The sequence below is a fragment of the Pristis pectinata genome, chromosome 3 (genome assembly GCF_009764475.1).
Source record: "Pristis pectinata isolate sPriPec2 chromosome 3, sPriPec2.1.pri, whole genome shotgun sequence".
Taxonomy (NCBI): domain Eukaryota; kingdom Metazoa; phylum Chordata; class Chondrichthyes; order Rhinopristiformes; family Pristidae; genus Pristis; species Pristis pectinata.
The window spans coordinates 40,523,690-40,545,680 of record NC_067407.1 but is presented as its reverse complement, the minus strand read 5'-3'; the positions used below and the strand labels follow the sequence as shown (position 1 = coordinate 40,545,680).

General features: G+C 38.6%; 1 protein-coding gene across 3 annotated transcripts in view; it reads left to right on the top strand.

The window, feature by feature from the left end:
• Positions 1–21,991, top strand: part of pde4ba (phosphodiesterase 4B, cAMP-specific a) — a 416,670-nt gene that overhangs the window by 247,763 nt on the left and 146,916 nt on the right. The window lies entirely within an intron of this gene.

Genomic DNA, 21,991 nt, shown 5'->3' with positions numbered 1-21,991 from the left:
AGTTAATCTGGCAAGTTTGGGACTTTGGGAATGCTGGACTGGCAAATATGCCTGACTATTGGATATTTTCCCATTAATACCCCAATACACTTTTAATTCAGTTTCATTTTCTATGTTACATAGTATAATGAATTTTCCAGCAAAACCGATAAGTTTAAATGGAAAAGTAGAAACAGAACCCTTGTAAGTGTAAGGGGAGTGTGGGAAGCAGGCCCCTGAAGTGCTGAGGAGAGCATTGAAATCGCAGGCCCCCATGTGTTGAGAGGAGAGGAGGAGCCACCCCATCAGGATTTAAGAGCAATTGGGCAATAGATAACTGGAGTTATATCGTGAATAGTGATAAAATTCAAACAAGATATGGATAAATAATGTATATAATAAGGCAGTGTACATTATTGGCATTGTGTTGTTAGAGTCAACCTTCCTTGAGGAGCGTTTTGATTTATGTATAGTTAGTGCTGATGTAACTAAGTTTCAGTGTGTTCAAGTATAAACAGAAAATGCCAGAAATACTCAGCAAGCCAGGCAGCGTCTCTGAAAAGCAAAACGCAGATATTGCCCAACCTGCTAAGTATTGTGAACAATTTTCTATTTCACTTTAAGATTTACTGCTTCTGTTTTTTTTTGCTTTTTAATATAGCCGTGTTCAATGTCTTTATCAAATCCATTGCACTTAACATGCATTTGATTTAACAAAGTGTGATTGTATCATTTTATTACTGGTGGATATTTTCGTGGTTTCCCCGACAGATTGGCTTTGAATATATTCATGGTGTGCTGTCTGCTCATCTTGCAAGGAAATGAATATTCATACATGATTTGGATTTTCCAACACGTATTTATATTAAAATCCACAATGAAAAGAGAAAGCAGTATAAAAATTCCACCCACATGTTGCCCAAATATTTCCAAGTAAAACTATTTCTTTAACCATCTTCCATTCAGAAAATAGATATAATGATTATAGTTTTTTACCAAATTACAGGACAATGACACATGAGCAGTAATCAGTAGTTAGAATATTACACTGGTCTGAAATAGACTGGTGCTGCAAGATGTTAAATTTCAATATTTTAATTACTTTTGCATGCTTACAGGATCATGGCAACCCGAAAAAGTATTTTTTTAAACTGCACAATTGAGTCACATTTTGAATTAAAGGTTCAGGCTAATGCATTAACTTTTGAGCACTTTCTCCTGCATTTTTAAGTAGATTTACAAATTATATTCCAAACTATAATGGAACATTAATTCTTAAGTAGAAAATTCATTTGGTGTCATAATTCAACTAAGGAAAACAGCACTATTTTCATAAGTTTACAAGAGGCAGTAAAATTAAACTCATTACAAAAATCCACACTGCAAAATGCTGATTCAAATTATGAGGTACATAGTCTGCAGTCAAAGCATAGTCACGTGTGTATGCAGCTGCTTCCAACTATTGATATTTCTAAGCAACAATGCATAAATTTACACCACCCCCTACAGATTGAAGGATGAACCAGCTGTCTTAGCAGATAATTAGAGGTTTGTACCTCTAAAACCCCAACTATCCGAGCCTACCATTGATTGCAGTTTGAATGCTTCCTTGTAGCTTTGTCTCCGTTTCCTTGCATGATTATTGCCAGTTTGTCAGTTTCAAATTACTTAGTAATTTTAGCCTCTGGACCAACGAATGCTACGTGCTTTCATGTTGCATTCTAACATCTGTGTCAATCAGTACTTTTTACATGTGTGAAAGAGCACTGATTAGTATTTATTTGTGTATATACCAATGAGAAATTCCCATTATCCTGTGCAACCTTTCTGTAACACCTCTATGTACTAGTTTGTGTCAGTTTATTGGCCTAGACTTTGTGATTAATGATGGAAGAATGACTTCTGTTGCTGACCTTGAAGGAAATTGCCCAGAGATCTGGTGATCCCTCGAGCATGTATTCAACCATTCCTCACCACAGCCTCTATCAGCTACCTGTTGTGGGGAGTATCAGGAATCCAGCAACAATGATGTCACCAAGCAGGCATTGAAGAATTCACTTAGACCCAGCAAACCTGGAAGTGAAAAACAATTTTCAAACAGCCCTTTAAACATTTTACAGCTTTGACCAGCATTTCACAGCTAAAACGTGTTCCTTTATTTGTGTTCTTTACCTCTAATTGTCCTCTTTCGGACAGACAGTTCTGTAAACACTGGGATCATTTGAGCGACCCTGGCCTCAGCTCTGTCCTATAAAAAATAAAATAAAAATTGAAATGTTCACATATGGTTATGCTAGTAGCTAAAATACCATAAACTTCAAAAAAAAAATCTAAAGCAGTGAAAGTCCATACGTAAAATTAGTTTTTGTTTACAAGATCACAGGAATTATTAATTGGTAATAATGGCTTTAATACGTAATTAAAACCTTGGTTATGCCTTATAAAAACAAAAGAAATCATAGGTGTAGACTGTTTGGTCCCTCATGCCTACTTTGTCATTCAATAAGTTTTGACTTGGAGCCACTTTCCCACAGATTCTACGTATCCTTTGATTCCTTAATATCCAAAAATCTATTGATTTCCGTCTTGAATATATTGAGAACACATTTCTTTGCTTCCTGGTGATTTGTCATCCATTTGCTCAATCTCTTCTCGAGGATCCTGGGATGTTTCATGTGGAAGGTACAATAAGATAATACAATTCCATCTACTTTTGCCTTTGCATCTTTCTATCATTATCAATGACAATTAATGACCCAGGTTCAAATCCGGCCACTGTCTGTGAGGAGTTTGTACATTCTCCTTGTGTCTGCGTGGGTTACCTCCGGGTGCTCCGGTTTCCTCCCACATTCCAAAGACATACAGGTTAGGAAGTTTTGGGCATGCTATGTTGGCGCCAGAAACGTGGCGACACTTGAGAGCTGCCCCCCAAATCACTATGCAAAAAAAAGATGCATTTCACTGTGTTTTTCGATGTACATGTGACTAATGAAGATATCTTATCTTGAGCATTGTACATATGGTCTAATTGGTGTATTGTGAAGCCTTAACATAATTTATGAAGATCTGTTCTCTAATATGCAGGCTTTATACATCGGAGGATATTTGCCCACTTTCTCCATAGAGCCTGCTCTTCCATTCACTGAAGCCGTGGCTGATCTGTAATCCAATTTTGCCCCATATCCCTGAAAATCATTGAATAATGATCAATCCATCAATTGCTATTTGTAGAAGAGAGTTACAAACTTCTACCTTCCACTGAGTCCTGCACATTTGTTAGCTTTTTTAATTTCTTCACCATTTTAATTGGAAATGGAAAATTAAAGAACTTTGATTCATGACCTCTTTGCACTAGTTTTGTTCCATTATCATGCTGAATGTCACAGAGGGATATTTTGCCTGACATCCAATGCTTTAAAACTGTTTGTATTAAATATCATTTGTCATTGGTCCCGTTCAATTATATCCTTCCAAAAGGCATTAACTGGGCTATTAATCATATCTCTATGTTAACCTCATCTTCCATTTTGCAAACATGTAGTTGATTTTAGCATCCATGCCTTTTACATTAGAAGTATTATTGGGTCAAGCAGGGATCCCTGGGCAGATTTCATTTCAGAGACTCACAAGCCTTGCCTCTCATAAATAGACTTTGATTAATTAATATCATTTAAAAGGCACTCGGATAGGTTCATGGATAGGGAAGGTTTAGAGGGATATGGACCAAACGTGGGCAAATAGAACTAGCTTAAATGGGAATCTTGGTCGGCATGGACCATTTGGGTTGAAGGACATGTTTTCATGTTGAATGACTGTCACTCTATAATTTCTTTTTTAACTAATTTAATCAGTGTCTTGTTCTATACTAGACTTTAAATTGGATCACAATTTTTTCATGTGCAATTATGCCTAAGCTCTGCAGTAAGCTCAAGCAGACAAAATCTCCTTTAATATAACATAGCTTGTTCAGTTGATTTTCTGGGTAATAATATTCCCCAAATATTTTTTAACATAAATGCTCAGGACCTTTGCACTGGAAACAGCAGCCATCCTACCTTTTACTTCTGATTTGATAAGAATTTTTTGAAGTGGAATTTATTTTCAAAAATTTCCAGAATTCAAAATAATCTATACCATTGGCATATACCATTTTCAACAATGCTGTGACACTGACAGCTATTCATCAAAGCAGAAAATTGTTCTGATATACTATTTTCACAGAAAACTGGATAAATCTAATTAAACTATCACCCTCCTTAAAAACATTACAAAAAATAATCATTGGGTAGCACATGCTTGTTTGCACCTGCAGTAGTGAGTTCACATCACAACATAATCAGTGACTTTTCCCAAATCTTTATAATGGATGCTGCCCCTAATGCCTGGAAGAGATCAGTTGTCACAGCAAAGATGCAGACTTCTTGATCTGCTTTTGAGTTTCAGATTGGGAAGTAAATTTGTTGAATGAACTATTAGTTAAAGTTATACTAGTTAAAATGAACAAGTCCTAATTCAAGTGCAGGTTTTTTTTTAACTGCTAAGAGGATAGGCAACCTGCTGGTCGAACTCCACCATCAGTTATGCCCCCAGCCCATTGTGTAAAAGAATGGCCTGCTAATGATTGTCAATTTAATTCTGCACTGCATCGCAGCTGATTACAGGAACCAAGTGACGTAGGAGAAATCAATTACCATATGGCAGGACTTGCCAGTTTTCCATTGGATAGCGCTACCTATTTTAGATTTCATCTTATTTGGGAATGCATTCAGTGAAGATTTGTCAGATTATATGAAATATGAAAAATAAATAAATAGAAGTCAATTATGTGCATTTCAAAGCTCTGAATGATGGAAACCAGATGGTTCACTAATGTAACTCTATATATACAGACTGAAGATTATACAAACAACTACCTTTAAAAGAGATGGGAACTAATAAGCATCTTAAATTGTTTGAACAAAAAAAGACATAGTATATTGAAGCCATTGCTGATGCAATAGCAGTACAGATCCCATTAAACAGTCATGAAAACTCTAAAAATGTGTAAATCTTGGGAAAGAGAATTATTTGGAATTAAATGCAGTCCAGTTTTTTAATGGTGTTTCAATGGCTTGTGTCATCCAAAAATGTTGGTTTCACATTGCATTTCCTTGATGTAAATAATTGAGACTCATCTGACCTATTTGTTTCCCCATGTTTGTAACAGCTTTCCTCTAAATGTCTCATAGATTTATATATTTTATCCCTCTTGTACACTATAGAAAATCTTTACAAAATTGCTGGAATAACTTGCCACACATGACATAGAAGGTTGTTGATTTATTATTACAGATATTTTAAATCTGAACATTAAAATTTTTGTAAAATGAAGATAAAAGGTAGTATGATGATGAAATAGGATTAAATAATTAATAATGCATGATTTCTGCTCGAGGTACTTGCACAATTGTGAATAATTTTGCTAATCAAACTCCAGAGTGAATTGACTTGGTGAGGAAGTGTTCCAGTGAAATCCCACAGAATGTCGCATTTTTATTTTACGTTGCGTTAGTAATTTCCAGCTCTCACTGCTGGATATCCCTGTGCCTGCTGGGTCACACTACAGAATATATTGTCCATGACATTTACAGCTGCTTTTGACACTGTAGACTCATGCTGTTGGTTTATACTTATGTGTTGTTGGAAACAAAGATTACATAGTACAGTATTATAGAAAATATTCAGCAAAATAAAAACATTAGGAATAATTATCAGCAATAAAAAAAGACATAACTAAATAAAATCAGTAATGAAGTTGTACTCACATATCCTTGATATAATTGTACTGGGCTGTAGATAACCTGGCAATATATAGACTGCAATTTCAAACCCGGCCACATTCATGTAATACTCATGCAGTTAAACCCAGTTAGAAATGAATGATTATGGATATTTATGTAACAGCCAGGATAAATCCCTCATTTTGCCTTCTGTTACAGTGTAGACAATATACATTTGTTTGTAACATTCAAAGGGAGAGGAAAAAGGAAAAGATATATGTTAATTTTCTTTTATTCTGGTCTAAATTGTGTGGTATTACAGTAGAAGTTCTGGCATGAATACCTACATCTAGTTGCACCTATCTCCATTTTATTCTCACCAGAGAATATTGAAAGTTGCATTTTGAGACTTGCCTCATTTACAAGAATTCAATGTAACCTTATTTCTGAAAGAATGTTCACATAAACATCTCCACTTATGCTGCTGCTGCTCGTAAATCATGTTGCAGTTTCTCTGGATGTTCCCACACCACACTGCTGTTTATCATGCTAATCCTGCTGGTGCTTTTAATCTTGAAGTAGCTACATTATGACACTGAATTGTTGATGAATCAGTTGTTATTTATTGTACTGATTCAATGCTAGTTTGAAGCAAAGAATCTTCTACTTTTCTTCTGAGATTAGCAATTACTCAGTCAGATTAGGTGATTGGCTAGAATCCATAGTTCCTAATGGTGTGATTCAATAACTTGCACTGGCTTCATGTAAGAATCATGATTCACCCTGCACAACAAGCTCTTGTTCAGTATATCCAATGTTGTCAACAATCTTGAATCTCAATGCAAAGACAGCTTCTTCACTACTGCTATTAGACTTCTTCACCTCTTTCACATCCCCCTTCCTGCTGATGCTGTCTCGGTCTCTTAACTCCACCTCTCTTGGTTATTCCATTATTGTCACTTTAGCATTCCTCTTTGCACTAATTCTGGTTGTACTACTATATTTGCACCATTCTGTTGTACTTTATTGCACCCTAGTGTATATGACAATAAACTAATCTGAATCTGATTTGCACTGCTGTAAACTGGCAATCTTTCCTGTTCCCTCTCAGTCCTGATGCTGGATATTGACCCAAAACGTTGACTTACACCATTTGTTTCCACAGATGCTGCTTGACCTGCTGAGTTCTTCCAACATTCTCCATTTTGTATATGATGGAACTGTTTGGACTTAAAGATAATGTGATAGAAATTGATCATTATTTCACTTATTATCCAATAATAGTATGGGGATAAAAATAACCAATCTGGCAGGCTATGCTCTAGGGTCCAACTTTCCAGATCTTCTTCTTCCTCTTTTTAGGCAGTCCCTCAGGATCAAGAATGACTTGCATCCACCTTGGTTTTGTGGGTTCTGAGATGACTAATGAGGCCAATGTGGGAACTGTGGACTCTTCCACAGATTGCATTGGTGGTTTCTGATGGGGTGGGTGGGTGAGTGAGTAGTTTGTGAGGCAGTGTGCTCCTTCTGCTGCTTCAGTGTGCTTCCAGTGCATGGCATTGAGGTACCATCCTGAATGTTACTTCTCCACTTTGACCAGTCTTGGGCCAAAGGTTCCCAACTGTCAGTGGGGATATTGCACTTCTTCAAGGAAGATTTGGGCATGTCTTTTGGATGTCTCTCTCTCTCTCTGACTGGTAATTACCCCCACCAGAGAGCTCAGCTTTCCACATTCCCCAAAAAGATACTCTATTCTGAGATTTTCCAAATACTGATGAGCAGCCTAATGACAGGTTGAAGGGCCATTTGATAAATTGAGCCGCCCCATTATGGCAAGAGCTGTTCCTGATCTGCATGTATTTCCCTAGCATGAACGTGGCCTTGGAATTGGCTGTTGCTATAAAGGTTAAAAAAAAGTGCTCTTGCTGCCTCCACAGCAGCCATGGAACCTCTCTTAGTCATGATCAGTGCCACTTCTGCAGTGTATCTCACAGGATGCTTACCTCAGTGGCCTCCTGACAAAGAGAGCAGCTCAAAATCCATCTGTTGGAACAGACAAGCTGCTGGCATCTGTCACAGCTCAACAGGTAACCATGATTTAAATGAGTAAATTCTCAGCTAACTTAAGTCATCGTGGTTGGGACATGTGTTACTTAATGCAGTGAATTCTCTGGACATAGACCAGCTGTTGAAACAGAAGAAAGAGACAAAGAGGATTGAAAACTAACCCAGCAACGAGATTAAATAATGTGGTCAGCTCTGTACTCAAGGTTGATACATTAGGTGTTTAAACGTGGAACTGTCATTAAACAGAGAAGCTGCAATATTAGCTGTGATTGTCAGGTAGATGATGGTTAAAGAAGTGTGTGAGCATCGGGCATATTGGAGATGAGTGTACATCCATGTAGGCAGATACTGTGGGGGGGGGGGGGGGGGGGGGAGGGCGGGGTTGGAGAGTGGGAACTGGTGTGGGCCCATATTCTGGCTAGTCTAACATATAAGGCTTATTTGAGGTAATGGGACCAACTAGAGGAGAGAAGAAATTTCTGCTGATAAGGGAAACAATCAGTTTTATTTAGGTTTACAGGCATATGATGAGAAGAATGCTTGCCTATGTTTAATTGTGCTCTGATGATATTCAGGGTGCAAGTTGCTTTGCATGCTGAATTTGAAAGTAGCAACAAACTGGCAACCTGAATTGTTAAACATCTCTGTTACTGATCTCAGTACTTTTTAACATCATAGGTCCAGATAAATTGCAGTATATCTCAGAAGAACAAGAGATTGAATATCTTAAAAGGCAGAATTATTCTTTATATAAAAAAAGAACCAGAAACAGTCCAGAACTATAGTTTTTATAAGTTGTCTCATTTATTGTATGTTTTTGGGAAATGAGACAAGGATTTTCTGTCCTTTGATAAAATTATATTGATAAAGATAGATTTCAAATGATAACTGCTGATGATTTTCCTGTTCAAGTGAGGCACCTGCTTACACCTTAAAAAAACAATCAATATTGAGCATAGCTGCAGGTAAAATAGTAAATTCATCATTGTGAAGCCCCAGGCTACATTCTAAACCTAATCAAGTCTTTGATCAAGCTCCCACAACTCATTCGCTGGAAAATGGCTTCTTAATTTTTCTCAGTCCTGATGCTGGGCCTTGACCCGAAACATTGACATTTTGTTCCCTGCACAGATGCTGCTTGACCTGCTAAGTTGTTGAGGATGTTGCCAGGGCTCAAGGGACTGAGTTATGAAGAGAGATTGGGCAGGCCAGGACTTTATTCATTGGAGTGTAGGAGAATGAGGGATGATATAGAGCTGTAAAAAATCGTGAGGGGCACAAGTAGGGTGAATGCACACAGTCTTTTCCCTAGGTTTGGGGAATTAAGAACTAGAGGACATAGGTTTAGGGTGAGAAGGGAGAGATTTGGAACCTGAGGGGCAACTTTTTCACCCAGAGGGTGTTCTGGATATGGAATGAGCTGCCAGAGGACGTGAGTGCGGCAGGTACATTAACAACATTTAAAAGGCACTTGGACAGGTGCATGGATAGGAAAGGTTTACAGAGATGTGGGCCAAATGCAGGCAAATGGGACTAAGCTTAGATGGGAATCTTGGTCAGCATGGGCTAGTTGGGCCGAAGGGCCTGTTTCTATGCTGTATGACTCTATGCTGCTCAACCTGCTGAGTTGCCTCAGCAGTTTGTTTTTGTGCTCCAGGTTCCAGCATCTGCAGTCTCTTGAGTCTCCTTAATTTTTCTGCCAGGATAAAGCATGTCAGCAGGAAAAGCAGAAATGCGACTTCACAAGACCTACTAGTCAACTGCTACCTTCTGAGAACTCTGAGTGGGGAACTGACTGAAAATTTGCAACTGAGGCTCGCAGATTAAATTAAACTTTGTCATTTTGTTGTTACTTTCATGTACAATTCTAATGCTCACATTGAAATTGAAACTGCCTTTTAATCTGGTCATATTATAATTGCACCCTCCTACACTGCCTGGAGAGAGAATGTAACTACAACCTGTCTTATTTTTTATGTAGGTGATTGCCATTATATTAGTGGACAAAGGAACTAAAAATGAGATAGCTAGAAATGCACAAATCTTAAGTTGTTACTATATTGCTATTTGCAATATGTGCACACTGTCTCAGGTTTGCTTGTATTATTGTTTCTCCCTCTCTCAACACAATGTCATTTTATGTAGACTCCTGCCTCCCTGTGGCTGAACTGATAAATATTCTATTGAGACCAGACCAAACATAAACCAAGAAACTGGTTTATTTCATACAGGGTATGGAACTGAACAGAACATTGTTTAGTTTATTTTATACAACTCCGCATAACATGGAAAATAACACAAGATTCAATTGCCAAACTTACTGCCTAGCAATCATAGGTCAGATTTCTTGCCACTGTTTCCCATTCAAGCTTAGTTCAGACTGTTTTATTATCTTGATTGTGTAAATAATAGATTTGACTGCTGATTTATCCTTTAACTCTCTACATTAAGGAAGGTTTTATTGAATTGGAAATCAACATCTTTTAACCAGAATCAGAAATATTCTTTCCCTTGTTTTGCTTCATCCTCAACAACTTATTCAGCTAAGGTTTTTGACAAACATAATAATATGAAACCATTCTAACATTACTATCAATTTCCGAACTTGCTAATGAACTGCTTTGTCTCAGATTAAAATGGAAATGGCTATGCCACTAGTGACCTCATCTATTATCAGCCAATGGATTTAATTTATGTGACCAGTATGGCCAGGTAGTTTGAGGATTATATGCCATTAGCTTTTTGTGTTCTGATTTTAATAATAATGATATCTAAAAATTCCTCTGAAGCTAACTAACCAAGCTATTCACTGTTATAAAGCCCCTTCCTCATTCAATCCTACATCCCATGGATATTTCAGAACTGGATATTTTGCCTCCTGGCAAACAGCCTGGATGGTTAACTGTGAGGATGGTGTTAAGGAAAATGCCAAAGAAAACAACCTCCAATCACGGAAGCTGAAGCAGTAAGTGTCCTCCCTGAGCTATTTTGCTTTTTTAACCCAGGAATAGAGCAGCCCCTTTAAGTGAGAGCTGCAGCGTCTTCATTTTTTCTGTTTCTCCCTGAAAGCAGGCTCAATATGACCCGCTATGAATTACTAATGGCATCAACCTTGAGATCTCAGATGATCAGCCTGAGGTGCATTTTGGTGACAGTTATTCAATATTATGATCTTGACCAAGTGTCTGCTGAGAATGAAATCCAGTGTGAACCATGAAAAGAAACAGACCAGGTGAGAACAGGCAGTTTCCTTCCATAAATGACATCAGCGAAGCAGATGGGTTTTCACAAGACAGTGCTTTCAAAGTAACCATTACTAATACTGGTGTTCTTTATATTCCGAGTTCACTTTTTAATTAAGTTGATTTAAGTTTTTCAGCTGCCATGATGGATTTTGAATTCCTGCCTTTGGAGTATTTGCCCCAGTACTACAGTAATGTAACCAGGTTAAAACGTTAACCTCTTTTTGGTGTGTGGAAAAAAATCAAAAAGTTGTGAAGGATATTAATGCAGATTGAAAAGGAATATGATTGAAACCTTGAGGTTGAATTCCCAACAGAAGTAAATATGATTTTTTTAAACGAATAGCCTAAATGATAGGCCAAACTACAATGCAGTGCATTAATAAGACTGAAGAAAATAGAAGAGAATAGTGTATGAAGAAGTAGTGCATAGAGGATAGCAAGGTTTTGAGTTTTACCTCTGTAGATGATAAGATGAAGTGAAGACTGTGCTTCTGTAGTTTTAGAGTTATAGAGTCATACAATATGGAAGCAAGCCCTTCAGCACACTGTCTTCAAGCACCCATTACATCCAATTTTATTCTCCCTATATTCCCATCAACTTCCACAGATCCTACCAACAGTGTGTGGTATCACACAACTTACAGGGGCAATATACAGTGACAAATTAACCTACAAACCTGCATGTCTTTAAAGTGGTCGGGGGGGGGGGGGTGGTGAAGAGGAGAAAAACCTAGAGCGCCCTGAGGAAACCCACACAGTCACAGGGAGAATGTGCAAGTTCCACCACTCAGCAGCACTGGATGCCACGATGGAATCTAAGTCACTAACTGTGAGGCAGCAGCTCTACCACCTGCACCATAATGTGGCCCTCATCCTGGGAAAGAATGCTTTCAAATTAGAAAGTACCTGAATGAATATTTATTGTGTCATCGTATATAAAACTATAGGCAGCTGGGAAGTAGGATTTACTGGACAGCATTTCTTCAGTTAGCATGTTTGCACTGGGCAGAATAGCCTTCTGGATACTGGTCAATGAAGCTTAACTTGACCAAAATACAACCAAAATCAGGTTTTAATCTGATCCCTATATTTTGTAACATTTTTGCATGTACTGAATGAGAAGTTTATTTCAGTACCTGTGTAATGTAAAGAGCAAATACCTTTGGTGAAAAAAAAATCCCAAACACAGTAAATGTCATAAAAATTCAGGGACTAACTGGAAGGTTAGAAGTTGATTTCCAAAGAACTCTAAGCTATATTTTACCAACATCTCTCTATTTTGCATGCTGGTATCTGCAAAGCCAGAGACATTTTCTTTGTTTCTTTTTTGTAAATGAGTTCTGTTAGCTCTATGTCCAAAAGCCTTGCCAATCTGCACTTACAATCTGATCCAGGCTGTTTTCAACCGTTGTGTTTACCTCAGTCTAAGAGGTAATTTTCACACTAAGAAGTACTGCAGAGAGCTTAACCCTGCCTTCCTCTTTCTATGATTTAGACTGATAGTTCTTATTTGCAGAATGACAGATCTCAAGAGATACTTTCGGTCAATAAAATTGACTGAATTCTGCCACCTACTGTCACAGCAATGAACTTCAGCTAATTCTTAAGATGCATTCTTAAAATTCTGGGCAGTTCTTGCAGTCACTGAATGGCAGTCAGGAAGCGACAGGGAAGTAGTTACGTTTTTAAAAGATCATGGAAATGAGGCCCATGAAGAACTTACACAGAGGGTTGAGGCCTGGGGCAGATCAGCCATAATCATATCGAATGGGAGGGCAGGGTTGAGCGGCCAAGTGAATTCTCCTGCATCTGTGTTCTTATGCTCAACAAGCAGCCTTGGAGAGGATTTTTATGCAGTACATCCATGTTAGAGTGATTGCAATACATTTTTTATTTGTGAAAATGGTATAACATAGTGATCAGTTTGTGTACTGGATTCTGGTTATATATTGGTCAAGGTAAGCTTCTTTGCATAGAATCACAGATTGGCCCACCAATTCCACACTGATCACTGAGCACCTATTTTACTCTAATCCTACCTTAATCCCATTTTTTATTCTCCCCACATTCTCAGTTACCTCAATAACCCCAACTTCTATTGTGCATCCACATAACTGAAATACTTTATTCCCAGAATCTCTTCTACAACTTTACTAAAGTCTTCATATCATTTCTGAAGTGAGCCACATAAAGCTAGACACAGTCATCCAGTTGTGGCCAAACCAGTAGTTTATAGAGGTACATTATGACTTCCTTGCTCTTGTGTTCTATTCTTCTGTCAATGAAGCACATGGTCTATCATGCTTTAACCACCTTCTCAACCCCCCGCCACTTTTATTAATATACACATTATATTGCATATTATTATTATGTTAAATATAATACATATATATTATACATATTATATACATATATCTCCATGTCTCTCTGTTCTCATACCATTTTTGAATTATGCACACTACATTCCCACTTCCCGTTCCCCTTACCAAAGTGTACATTTTCAGCAGGCAGTTTTACCAGCCAACACCCCAACAGTGGAGTCAGGTGTTAGGCGGTTCTTGTCAAGTCATGGGCAGATAACAGTTCTGTTTCATAGGATTTGAAGTATTTTAATTATGTAGCGGGTAGCTAAGAGCAATTATAACTATTTGGATTTATAATTCAGATGTAGATATATAAGTTCCCATCAAGTGTAATTGGGTGGCACAGGCTCGTTGGGCCGGAAGGGCCTGTTATCGTGCTGTATAAATAAAGCTTAAAGTGAAGTTTAAAGCATTAATGAACTTAGCTTTCAAACTACCTATCATAGACATGTTCCCTTTTAATCATCACTGCTTTATTTCACTAAATGTTCTTGTATCCTTTCTATAGTTTCTAGCATGATCAATTAAACTAAATTTAGTAAATAAATACTGTGCAAATTAATCAATCACTATTTATCAAGGCTTTAGAGGACTCCATGGTTTTCAGTATACATAAACATCAGTATGTCAGGAGTTTCCAAAAGAAATAGCAATTTGGGATTTTTAATTCAGAATGCAGAGGAAGAAAATTGTAACAAAAAAGTCCAGCAATTTGGAAGTGGAAACTTGTATGATTTCTTCCGTAGGTTAAAATGGACAAAATGAAATGTATATATCTTTGTAGTTCATCCCAAGAAAAGTGACATCATCAATTGCAGTGGTCCAGTATACCAGAAAATGGTCCAAAGCCAAAAAAAGGGTGTCAGTTTTATTCCAAGCACAGGGCTTCTTGTCATTTTTCCCATTCTGCCCAATTTCTACCCAAATGAAGTTGAGGTTTTCAAATACGTGGCAAGTTGAGTAGCATCTGTGGGAAGAGAAACATAGTTGGTGTTTCAGGTCAAAAACCCTTCATCACAACTGGGAAAGTGAGAAGGCAAGTATGTCTTAAGTTGCGGAGGGGTGGAGAGAAGAGGCAAAAATTACTTTAAAGGAAACATCGGTTGGATATGAAAAAAAAGAAACAAATTGAAGCAGGGAGGTACAGCCAGATCTGAGGAAAGAAAAAGTAAAGTGGTTACCTGTATCAAGTCCTGAGGGCCATTGAATATAGAGGCTGGTAGGGTGAAAGGTTGAGGACCTTATGCCGTGTTCTGGCTGGGAGGAGAGAGGGTAAAAGCAGGTGTGTGGAAAATGCAGGAGATATGGTTGAGAGCGGGGGTGGGGGAAGCCATCTCAAAGGCGTTATAAAATTATTGTGTGTTGGTTTAACAAAGAATTGCTCCTGAAAATAAGGAAAGTTTATTCTTGGATTGCACACATTATCACAATGAGTGTTGTCAGGTCTAGTATTTTATGATGTGTGGAAAATAAAATCTTAATTTATGATAACTCTGTTTACTTCAACACTGTTACTCTTAATCCAGTTCTAAACCTTCCGTGGCCTTGCAAACAAGACCATCAACTTTGTATAAAGTTAGTGAAAGTAAAGAGAATCATTATGGTGCAAGACTGCATGCACTTGGGACTGAAGTTAGTGGAGGTAATTTTTCAGGCATGCTATATATTTAACAATGTGTCAAAGAGTGATATGCCAGAATTGTTAGGCCTCATTCGTAACTACCCAAAAGCATTTTCTATGTCAATCTTCAAACAATAAGATTTTTGCCTTTTTGGTTTTGGCTGCATTCAAATCCAAATACCAAAGGTGAAATATCTGCTAACCCCCACCCTTTCAGTGGAGCATCAATCCATAATGGTCTGTGTGGGAAATGTTTTGTATTTGTGTTTGTAACCAATTTTTATATTTCAAGATAATGTCTTTTGCTATTATAAGTTCATGGTTCCAAGAGGAACTTTAATTCTCTTTCCTTAACATAGACTGACCATTTTTGAAAACATAACACTTCAAGCTTAATGACTTTTCTGTACAGCTTGTTTAGAGTAATTGTTCTGGGTGTCAGATTTTAACTCTACCTATCTTGAATTTTCAAGCTTTCTCTCAATAATTGGCTATAGCAGCTTGCTTTTCTGATTTTCATAATATAATATATATATATATGATTTTTGGAATGATTGGACCTTCAACGATCAGTGCTGAATATCACCTCTCCGCATTCTTTCTACTAAATGCATTATTTCACATTTCTCTGTATCCAAATACATTAGCCTGACAGCTGCCTCATTGTTTACAATATTTCCAAATTTTGTCATTGCAAGCTTTGAAATGATGCCTTGTGTACCACAGTCCAGATCATTATATATTTTAAAAAGAGGAGTGGCCTTTCTCTCAACCCTGGGCAGACACAACTGTAAACATCCTTCCAATCTGTAAGCTGCTTTCTGAGCCTTGATAGCTTTGTATCGATGTTGCTACTTCCCTTTGATACTTTGGTCTTCAGTTTTGCTGATGTGTATTATGTCATTTTTGTAAAACACCTTTTGAAAGTTTATATTTGTAACAACATCCCCTTTTCCTTCTCTTCATCAAATAACTCAAGTTGTCAAAGATGATTTCTCCTTAACTAATGAAAATGGCTGTTATTTGTTAATTCATATTTTTCTATGTGTTCTCAGATTATTTGTCACTGATGTTTCTTACCACCTATATTGGATCTGTAGTTGCGGAGTTTAACTCTCCATTTTTAAAGAGGTGAAGTTCTCTGGTACAGTTTACTTATAGAAGGAAGAGTGGGAAATTGTGGCCTATGCCATTTTTACCTTTACTTTCCTCAGCAATACAGGATGTATCCCATCCAGAACAGGCCATTTCTGTTTAGAGTGCTGTCAATCTGTTAAGCAATTTGGTTGTGGTTGTGATTGTCAGAAGCTAATCATTGCTATTCCAGACCATTGGTGCAGGAGTTTCTCAGTGGCAGTAGCTTCAGCCCAAGAAACGAAAACTGTTTTGTCAATATATTTTTCCATCGTAAGAGCTGGAGTGGACCAAACAGAGGCAGCAAAGGACAAAACAGAGCCAGTGGTTAATAATTCACATGTAACTGAGCCATAAGAATAAGATTGTATTGATCACAGGCTTCTTGGTTCAGGTGAACAACACTGGGTGCAGGCTCAACATCTGCCTGGAATTAATAAAACAACAACAACTGGCATTTGTATACCTTGCTCAACAAAGTAAAAATGCTCTGATATACCTCACCAAATCCCCCTTTGAATTTTGAAGCAAGCCACAGAGATATTCAGCCAGTTAACCTAAAGTGTGGTCATAGAATGTGCACGTTCAGGAGCATCAAAAGGAGGAGAGAAGTGGAGGGGCATAGGAGATGTATTTAGGGATTAGCAGCATAGTGGTGATGTGATGAAAGTCAGGAATGAATAGGAGCCCAGAACTGGTGAGGATAACATCTCAGGGTGTTGCAGGGCTGGAGGAAGTTACAGAGATCACAAATGGCAAGACTATGAAGGGATTTCAACTCAAGAATGAGAATTTTAAAATTAAGGTTTTGCTGGTCCAGTGATCAATTTAAGTTAGTAAGTACAGGGATGATACTAATTATAACACAAATAACAAAGTTTTGGATGAGCTTAAGTTTATGGAGGGTGGCTTACCCAGAAAACATTGGAATAGTCAAGTAGAGAGAGAGCACAGGCATGTTTAAGAGTTTTAGCAACAGGTTGCTGAAGCAGAGGCAGAACCAGGTTATACCACAGAAGTGAAAATAAAGATATTTATGATGCTGAGGAAATTCAGCAGAGTCAACAGAAGATCGAGGTTGTGAGCTTGGAAAGTTATTTTAAGTTTGATTTTCTCTCACTATAAGATTGTATAATTAAAAGGAAAAAGCATTTCATAGCAACAATGAAAATACATTCTGACTGATATAGTTAGCAGCACAAACAATACACCATGGTTTTAAACAGGGATGCAGCTGTTATTCAACTACATAAATACTGAAATTAACACCTGAGTGTTTTACACATTTTTTTCTGTAATTTAATTCCCCTCTTTTTTATTCTCCTTCTGGAAGACTGTGAATCATGCTCAAGTTTAGTTCCTTTTGGTGCTGGCAGCTGTGCATTCAAACTATCAGCCTGATGTCCATTGTTTGTCTGTGACCCTGGCAGCCTCAAAAACTAACACTGAATTAATGAATAACTGTTTCAAAAATCTCACAATTCAAGAACAACCTGAGATTTTTTTAAGAAGTTGTTCTGGGAGACTTGACTATATAGCATAGTTATACAGAAAAAAAATTCATCATTTGTTGGGAGAAGAAAATAATGTATGCAAGTCTGGAATCCAAATATTATGCAAAATTAGTGACGCAATGTTCATATTTCTGGAGGAATCTCCTCCTTCCACCATCCCCCCCCAATCCCATCTCCCTAGGAAACTTGTGTGTCCATACATTTTTCTATATTATTGTTGAGTGGGGCAAGGAACAAGGAAGGAACATCTAACCAAATGTGAAAGGATCATAGAGTCATACAGCATGGAAACAGGCACTTTGCCCCAGTTAGTCCGTACCAACCATTAATAACCATTTACATAAACTAATCCCAACAAACCCAATTTCTTTAAAGTTCTTTGGGTACTTAACACTTTGATGGCCAAATCCAAGTGCTACATCTTTGTGTTTCATATTCTTTAAATCTTCAGACTCGTCTTCTTGACTTCCTTATCTTTAAAGGTAACTGGACTTTGCTCCAGAGTCATTTCTGAGTGAGTCACATTACATGTTGACACATGAATTCAGAAGTACCCTCATGAGAAATGTATAACCAAGCTAGCTTTAAATGAACTACCCCAGCAATAGGGCAAATAATTTTTGACTTCACCCATACATCAGATATTCCTGGCTTATCAAATTACCTTTAACAATGGTGGCACAAACAGGGGCGTGTTTATCCCTGATTCAGAAGGTTGCTGTTTCAAGTCCTGCTCCAGAAACCATTTTCTAAATTGTCTAAACAGATTCTAAACAGATAAAATGGAGTATTGAGGGTGTGCTGTATTGTTGAAGATGTTGCCCTTCTTTATTCATTGAAGGGATGTGGGCTTTGCAGGCTGAGCCAACATTTAATTGTCCATCCCTAAATTGCCCATGGCAAGGTGGTAATGAACTGCATTCTTGAAGTGCTGCAGCCCTTGAGGAGTGAATATCCCCACAATGTTGTTAGGGAGCGAGTTCCAGGAATTTGACCCAACGATGGTGAAGGAAAGGCAATATATTTCCAAGTCAGGATGGTATGGCTTGGACGGCCACTTCCTGATGGTGATGTTCCCATGCTTCCCATGCAGCTGTTTTGCTACCTTTGCTAAATTGAGACCTCATTTTCTGCCCCAGGTGAACATAAAAGATCCTATATAACAATTCTGAAAAGAACAGGAAGTTATATCCAATACCCCTGTCAATATTTGTTCTGCAGTCAATATCACTAAAGCAGTTTATTTGGTCAATCTCACATTGCTGTTTGTGGGATATATCTGTGTGCAAGTTGGCTTTTGCGTTTCTCATTTGGCAACAGTTACTGAAAGATAAAGCAGATTGGAACTATCGTCAAGTTTAGAAGAATGGGAGGTAAACTCTTTGAAGCATACAAAATTTTTTCAGGTCGTAATAGAATAGCTGGAGGGATGAAGGGGCATTTAGGGCAAAGAATCATAGCTTTAAAATAAGGGCCACAAGGAGTTGGCCATCAGGCCCTTCAAGCCTGCCCCGCCATTTAAGATGATCATGGCTGATCCATCCTGGCCTCAACTCCTCTTCTGTGACATTTCTCTATACCCCTTATATACCTTGATCTCTCAAATATTTATCCACGTCCACTTTAAATACTTCTAATGATGCAGCTTCCACCACCTCCCAGGGCAGAGAATTCCAGAGATTCATTGCACTCTGCAAGAAGAAATTTCTACATACCTCAGTTTTAAAGGGCTGGCCCCTTATCTTGTAGTTATGTCCCCTTATTTGAGACTCTCCCACTAGTGAAAACATAGAACATAGAACAGCACAGGCCCTTCAGCCCACAGTGTTGTGCCAACATACCCTGTGAAGCCCCCAGGATCTTCTATGTTTGAATATGTTGCCATTCAGAACCGAATGTTTGAAAAGATTAACCTTTCCAGGAATTATCTAACAACCTAATGAAACAGGCACCATAATCTATTCACAAAGCTCCTAATAGTCATAGTTAATGGCCTAAAGATCAAAGCAGGCAGATTTTCCATCTGCACATGGGAAGAATACTTTCGAATGGCTGCAGTTGAATCTTTGCCTTTAGTAGGATGGTAAATTTTCCATATTGAGTCCATCATGGCCCCAAAGGCAGTCCTTCAAGGTCCGGAATGACTAGCTTCCATTTCAATTCTACTGTTTCTGAGGTGGCTCCTGAGGCCAATGTGGGATCCACAGGCAGGCAGGAGACGCTTGAAAGGGCATGAAGGTGTTGTGCTCCTTCTGTCATTTTTGCTGGGATTTTGCATGCTCCCAATGAGGATGTGGATGCTGGTTTGCTTTATCCTGACAAGGGATTTGATCAATTTTGCAGAGTCAGCAATAGTGGTATGTTCCCAGTACTTTGAAGAGCCTAATGAAGGTAGTAGATCTCTCTGAAGCGTAAGAAGGCTGGGCATGGCTGCAGCTTAGTTGTTGGTCATTGTTGTGCTGCATTTGAGATCTTGATCTTTGCACAATCTTGTCCTCAAACAGCATAAGGCTATGCTGGTGTACTGCAGGCAGTGGGGAAAATTGTCATTGAAGTGAACCTTTACTGAGAACCTCCTGAGCTTTGGAAAGCAGTCTACATTTTCCAGAATCTCGCTCTGGACCTTTATTGCTGGTGGGTGATGTTATTATGATGATCATAGTTTGTGGAGGACCTTTATCTTATGGATATTTAGGGTAAGTCCCATTCTCTCTCACCGTACAGTGAACAAGTTGAGACTTGGAGCTGGGTCTCTGAATATACATGTATGTTCTGTGAGACTCTTAGACACATGAAGGACAGAGAAATGGAGGGCTATGTGGGAGGGAAGGGTTAGATAGATCTTAGAGCAGGATAAGATGTCAGTACAACATTGCGGGCTGGAGGGCTTGTACTGTGCTGTCGTGTTCTATGTTCTATGTCATCTGTTTACTGCAGTTAGATGACTGAGATTGGAATAACGTTGGTTCTGGAGTGAAGATGATGAAGGTTCGTCCTGCAGATTAGCTCCATGCCAGCAGGAAACTGGTTGAAGGTGAGGTGCAAAACTGCGGTGAGAGATATTGCTTGACATCAGTCTTCCCTGGGATTGGGTCAGTAGTGGCTTACATGGCATGATGTGAAAGATGTAGGACTGAGACATATATCTGAGGAGAGCCAGATTTGAGAAGAATTCTACAGAGAACCTCTTGGTTGAAGCCTTATACAAGGTCAGAAAAGACCATGTATACTGGCTGTTGCTGCTCCCTGCATTTTTCTTGTTTCATATTGTCTAACAACGTAGGAGGCCCACCTAGCTCATCAAGTCTATGCTTGGTCTCGGATGTACCCTGTCAATCCCAGTCCCTGCACCTGTTTCCCTAAAATCCATTCTCTTACACATCCTCATTAACACCTCTTCTCACCAGCCCCTCCCCGATTCTCCTGCCACCCACCTACATTGTGAGTGATTTACAATAACCAATTCATCTAACGACCAGCATGATATAGGAGGAAAATGAGACACCCAGAGGAAACCTCTGCAGTCAGAGGGGGAATGTGCCAACTCCACACAGACAACACCGGAGGTCCAGATCAAACTCGGGTCTCTGGACCATGAGACAACTGCACTAGCAGCAGCATCACTGTACTACTTTTTCCAGAGTTGTTTCATGGTGAAGACATTGTGCCTCCTGATGGACAGAATCCACTTGGTCACTGGCAGAGCAACTCTTCAGCTACTAGGAGCAGTCAGTTGAGGTGGACTCTTGCAATGCCGCGCAGACATCAGAAATTTGGACTTGTCTCCTTTTTTTGAAGATAGTAATGATTAGCCCATTTCTCAGCTGATAAGGACATGGCTTTCTCTTTGCAATGGTGAAAATGAGGCTGAGAATTTGTGTCTATTCCTTTCACCCAGATTTTGGAACTTGAGCATGTATTCCACTTGCAGTGAGGTCATGTTGGATCTTGTTTGGTGTATGGGCTTTACACCTCTTGTGGTTCTGGGATGGCGGGTAAGATTGGGTCAGATAGTACATTGTGGAACGAGGTCAAGGTCACTTGCATCAGTGTCACAATTGAGGAGTTCCTCAAAGTTCTCCCTCCAACAGACACTGGCTGCATCACTGTCCTTGATAATCTCTCCTCCATCCTTGGCTTTCACTAAGGTGGACACTTGGATGTTTGCATCATAAATGATCTTGACAGCATGGAAGAATCCACACATGTTGTGGTTATTGTGGTCCCAATAATGTTAATTTGACTGGTGGGGAAATAGCTCTAGCAATCCTTGTTTTACTTTATGACTGTCAGTCCATTCCAAATAAAA